Source organism: Thunnus albacares, chromosome 7, assembly GCF_914725855.1.
Source record: "Thunnus albacares chromosome 7, fThuAlb1.1, whole genome shotgun sequence".
In the NCBI taxonomy this organism is placed as follows: Eukaryota; Metazoa; Chordata; class Actinopteri; order Scombriformes; family Scombridae; genus Thunnus; species Thunnus albacares.
The window spans coordinates 19,756,043-19,762,272 of record NC_058112.1 but is presented as its reverse complement, the minus strand read 5'-3'; the positions used below and the strand labels follow the sequence as shown (position 1 = coordinate 19,762,272).

The 6,230-nt window shown below is 36.0% G+C and overlaps 1 long non-coding RNA gene across 1 annotated transcript; it reads right to left on the bottom strand.

The window, feature by feature from the left end:
- Positions 1-845: 845 nt before the first annotated feature.
- Positions 846-5,164, bottom strand: LOC122986203. The gene is made up of 3 exons (XR_006404259.1): positions 4,551-5,164; positions 2,667-2,716; positions 846-1,923 (listed from the first exon to the last, which is right to left on the bottom strand). It is a non-coding gene; the product is annotated as an uncharacterized LOC122986203 (long non-coding RNA).
- Positions 5,165-6,230: the final 1,066 nt, after the last annotated feature.

Below are 6,230 nucleotides of genomic sequence, written 5' to 3'. Positions count from 1 at the left end.
AGCAGCTACGCCTATACTCTGTGAATCTGGGGTTACGCCATCGCTACATTATGTAATCAATGTTGGTGGAAGCGTAGCCACACCCTAAAGCAGATTTATCATCTATTTACTCTAAACGGGTCACAATTAACAAAATGAACATCGTGATACATTGAAGAGGACTTGATACCAGCGATTGAGACCATAAACTCATTAGGAAAGCGTTTATAATAATAAATATAATAAATCAAGAAGTAGGGTCATGTTCTCATAGACTTCCACACAATCTGACCTCTTTTTGCAGCCAGGGGAGTCACCCCCTGCTGGCCATTAGAAAGAATGTAGGTTTATGGCACTGTCGCATTGGCTTCACTTTCCAGACCGGGAGCTACCCGCTTGGTCACCACATAGTAGATATTAAGGCCAGTGCTTTCTGCATTCCACATCCGCGGACAGCTGAGGACTTGCATCCGGACCATGGACATGTACGCGGTTCCATACATACTTTTTTCGGAGGTCTGTGGACACATATGCTTTTCACATGTGTATACTAGTAAACAGGGTTGCAATGTGATAACTTTCCAGAGTTGTAAAATCCAGTCTGTGACTATTACAAACTGCTGTCCATTGTTTTTCTGAACAGCCTTTAAATGCAATAATATGTTACTTCAACTGGACTTGCTGGATCGTATTTCATTGTCTCAACAGAACTTAAACAACACGCCCACACCAACATAGCCCCTTGTATTGTTTTACACAGGGCTGATTTCAGTCTGAATGCAGCTGAGGAGTTCCTGTATGTTTCTGAACAACAAGAAAAAGTGGAAAAAAGAAAAATGACGGCTTAATGACAATAGGAATACAGTACATACATACAGCAGACAAGACCGGCTTTCCTGTTTGCTTTTTGAGCACATACACAGTTAGCACACTTGCAACACGTACAGTTCATGTGGTCACTAATTTTGGGCTGCTGTGTGAACCCTCATGGACAAGGGCTGATGACGACATTTACCTGACCTGGAAAGCATGGATTGGCCTTTATTGTACTGTTTACTGTGATCTCAGGACACTCACAGACAGTAGCTACAGAGATTTAGAGACAAGAATCGGCTGATCAGAGCTGAGCCTCAGACACCAGCATCATGTTTGACTTTCCTCCAGACATGTGGTATGGATTAACTAAATACAAGTGGGAAGAAATCAACTTCTTATAGTTTCTATCTGGTGAAATTAAGTACCGCCACTAGTGTTATTTATTTGTTAATTTATTTATCTAAAAGGGAGAGTGCACATTAATCAGCATTTCAGTTTCCACGTTAATGTAAATGTGCCAGTGTTGAGATAATGAGCTAATTTTCATCTGTTGTCTCTGGGCAGGTTATTACAAATTAGTACAATGCTTAACAAGTACTACAATACAATACAATTCAAGATAATACATAACTACATTACAGAAGAAACATAGATATATAACAACAATGAGAGTACATAAAGGCCGGGCCAGAGATGAGGTAGTATGATTACTCATGATTGAAAGTTTGGTTTGCTTTAGCCATATCCTAAGTTTATGTTATGTTTATGTTGTATATTTGACCTCTTTGTAACTAATAGTTAATTTAAACTTAAATTTATCTAGAGGACAAACTGTTTAGTCTAGTGATACATTGTATGTGAAGAACAATAATTTTCTGAAATTTATTTAATTGTGAAGTGACATTCATAGTCATACAGAACAAAGGAGGAAAGTTAGTTATCTTTTGTATTTCACTGGTCACATACTTATGTTGTGCTCAAACTGATCTATATACATTTAATTGACTCATGTGATTGTACTGTATTTACAAAAGCAGCCTGTCCCACAGCCATAGTACAGTACAGAAGATGAAGACACCTCCAGCTTGACAGTGGACCCTCTACTGTTCATGTCCACTCTGTCACAGTCTTTGAAAGACATTAAAAATAGACATTTATATTTTATTAATGTACTTGTTACCAGAGCAGAGCTGGCTGTTATTCCCCTCTTCTTTTTCTCAGCATTAATGTGAAAAGTTAAGCACATATTACACATTTAATGGTTTGAGACAGGGTAGTAACTGTTCATGAGTAAATATATTCTAAAATATAATTCAATAAAGCTGTTGAGTGGGTCTTAAGTATTGTTCAGTTATATCACTGGTTACCGTCAAGTGTCAAATCACAGTCAAACATTTAAGAACTTAATATTTTTTTAGGAAGCTATATTAATCTTGTGGATGTGAACTGAGAGTAAAGTGCTGGATATAAAAAAGTCATCGAAATGTTTCTAACAGGTTCAGTCATTAATTTAATTTGTAGCTTGAGTATAAATGTGGGCTTAATCATTTCATCAAGCTGTAATGCCACATGATCAGATCAGTTCTTTGACTTTGCAAAGAACAAACTCTTGTAACATTATTGTGAGACAAAAGGCAGACGTGTATGAGTTATTCACAGCAGACTGATGGCTGATTGCTAAATAAAGCAACAGGGATTAACTAACGCTAAGTCTTAGCCAAAGTTATCTTGAGTGTCATTTCTTTAAATTCATGAAACTTTCCCAGGCTGCTGCGTTACTGACCAGCATTCCTCTGAATGTATTATTACTTTAATGTAGCCATAGTAATTGCTGTAGCTAGCCAGTTACTGACTGATTTTGGCTGGTTTACCTCTCCATCGTGGCTCCTGGGTTCATTCGCCTATTAGCGGCCGTCACCCCCTATATAAATAAATAAAGAAATACATAAATAAATGTAGAAATACAGAAATAAATAAATGAAGAAATGTAGAAATACAGTGTTAAATAAATGGAAAAAACACAGAAATAGCCTAAATAAAAGCTGATGTATGGAAATGTTGAAATAAATTCAAGACATTAATTTAATTATGTCCTCTTTCATTACCAAAATGTATTTATTTTTTATTTATGTATTTAATTATTTATTTCTGCTTTTATTTATACTTAAGTCATTTTTTGTCCTCCATAGGTTCAAGTTTCTGAACTCTTAATGGCGAAACACCCACCTCTTGTTACTAAATCTTATTTACATCCACACTGTGAGGTTGTAATTGTTCTGAGCAGGAAAAAAAGAGCAACTGAGGAACTTTCATGCATGACTGTTTCTTTTTTATGTCCCCACTGAAAAGTCAGTCAATTTTTTCTTTTTCAATATGGACACTGGAACATGAGCATCAATTGAAAATGAATGAATGATATGGATACTTGCTAATAAACCTTTGCCCAGGTGATCCAATTTTAATTTGATCTCGTGGTTGTTGTTTTTTTATGAGGACTATGAAGACTAAAGATAAAGTAAGAACAAAACATAAAGACAGAAAGAGTAATGACATCCTGCCAGTCATCAGCTCCACCTACTTTCAAGAAAAAAGTCCAGTAAAGTCAATGTGTCAAAGCATTGACGGCAATTACATTAGATGCAGTGAGTTTTAAATAATGAAAACATCAACAACAAGTGTTTAGAACACTGCTTGCAGTAACTTTGACCCCCGGATTTCATGGTGAACATGGACCTCAAAATACAAATATAAACTATGTTCAATTAGAATTATTAGTATTTTAATGACAGCTCTATTACAATATAATTAGATAGGCAGTATAAAGGGTTACTTTAATCACAATTAATTCCCAGTTGATGAATCACAATAATAGTGATTTAAGCTTGAGTTTAGCCAAAATTTAAGTTGGACAAAGGGGAATAAACCATACAAAAGAAAAGCTGTTAAATAATCAAAACAAAACAAAACAAAATATGATAAGAATGACTCTTGATGAATAAATAATAAAGTTACATCTAGTGCTGAAACAATTAGCATTAATCAAATGATCAGGTGATCAACAGACAATATTTTGATAACAAAGTAATTGTTTATTTTTCAAGCAAAATAGGCAAAAGAAATGCTGGTTCCAGCTGACATGGGAATTTTCTGCTTTCTTCTGGTTTACATCTTTATATATGAAACATCTTTGGGTATTAGACTGTTGGTTACACAAAACAAGGACATCACGTTAAGCTCTGGGAAATTTTGTTGGGCATTTTTCACTATATATTGACAGTTTACAGACTTAATGATGAATCAGTTAATCAAAGAAATAATCTACAGATTAATCGATAATGAAAATAATCGTTAGTTGCAGCCCTAGTTGTACCCTCCCACTGCTGGCAGGTGAAGAGAAGCAGCTGTCAACACAATGTATGAATGAGATAGCACGACTATCTACATCCTCCCCACATAAAGAGTTAGCAGTGACACAGACTGCAGTGTGCAGGGAGCTGGGTGTTTCAAATTGTGAGTGAATGGGGATTAAATATTTTATTATCACTTATATTATTTATATAGAGGCCTGTGTGTGGTCTATGGTATCCTGCAACACAGTGGCATAATGGAAACAACACAGCATTACTATACAAGCAAAACCGAAACAACACATCAACCAATATTTTCATTGTTGATCAGAAAATAATCTACGCTTTGTAAACTCCTAGCACTCAGGGCAGCTTTAGGTGACAAAATAAAGAGATGACAATTGTGACCTTTCAGTTTCAGAGACAGTGATCTTCATCTTCACCTGAGACACAACAGGTGAATTCTTGCTCACTGACGTCTCTGCGAGTCTGTCTCCATCGTATCTTGTGTTTCCTGTCTTGTCAGGGATAACAGTAAATAACAAGGAACTGCTGTTTCTTTTCTGATTTGTACCAGATACTGACTATTCTACGCACTCAAGATGTTTTCAGAAGACAGTCAAAAATGTTATATTAGTATCATTTATAAGTATCTGCTGCCATTATGTGCACATGGCTTTTTGAACACTATTTGATAAATAATAAATACACTACTTCAGTTAAATTGAATCTGGTCTTGTAAGAGTTAAAATTGGCAAGACAAAGCCACACCCCAAGATATTTTAACCTGATCCAAGAAGCTAAAGTTCAGGAGTAAGCACTGCTGATTGGCTGAAAACCCAGATCCCGTGCCCCCTGGTGAAAAAAGTCACACCCATTATTGAATTTGTAAGTAGTCATGAATGAAATACAATTATTTAACTGTTGGTGGTTTGCCAAAAATGTTGTTCCACCTAAACAAGACTCTTCAGTAATATTATTCACATGACATTTATTTCATATTGAAAATTCTTTAAATTCAAATAAAGGTTTACACATTTAAACCAACTTTAACTGAAATATAAACTTTAAAATGTTGTTACATGGGTTAGGGTTAGTTTTTATTTGCATTTGCTCCTAATTGTATTTTGTATGTTTTGTACTATTTCAGGATTAAAACGATAGATAGTATGTACACACATACACACGCTTACTGCCTTCACTAGGACATCTCTGAAGCTCTCAGGGTTGCACCAGTGCTGTGCCAGTGTCTGAACTGGAATCAGGTTTCCCTGGCAGGCTTAGGGCTTTGGGGCAGAGGGAGGTTACTGAGGGTGGACATGGAGGCCCTCATGCCTGCACTGTGTTAGAGGCACCTGTTGCAAATGCATTCCCCTTTGTAACTCAATCACATGTCAGACAAGGAAAAGAAAACTGTTATTACAGAGTACCGCTTCATTTAAATCAGTGTCATGCAATTTTCAATTAAGTCAGAGGAAAACCCAGCTGGCCCATAAGTCATTGAGGCTGTCTGCTCTGCTATCCCTACTGCTGGAACTGATTCCTGTGAGACAAATGTCTGAAAGCATCAGGGGCACGCAGACATATTAGATGCTTTGAATCTGGCACAGCATAGGTTACATACAGATGATACAGTGACCCTCAATGAGGGTCTTGACTCGGTCACTGTTACAGTGAGTTAACTGTAAACCCTGCACATGAATACCTAAGATAAGTTATTCTCAGCAGCAAAATGTTCTAATAGAGCACAAATCAATCTTTTTCTAAGGCTGTAAGGGTACAAGGTCTCATATTTTGTACAAATGGCTGCTTATAATTTTGGTGATCTGGTTATTTTATTGACACACTCACTATAAATGACAGTGGATGGCAAATGTGAATGTAGTAAGTTTTAGTTTGGTCATCACTTGAAAACCATTTTAATTTCTCAAGTGTATGAATCATATATATCTATGTATTTTATAACATTCTATTATACAATGAGGATGTTTTACTCCTCTTATAAAGAGCAAAATATATTTATATACAGTCATATACATTTACTCCTGCAGTCACTGAGATCCATCATGCATGTTCATCAAAGAATAA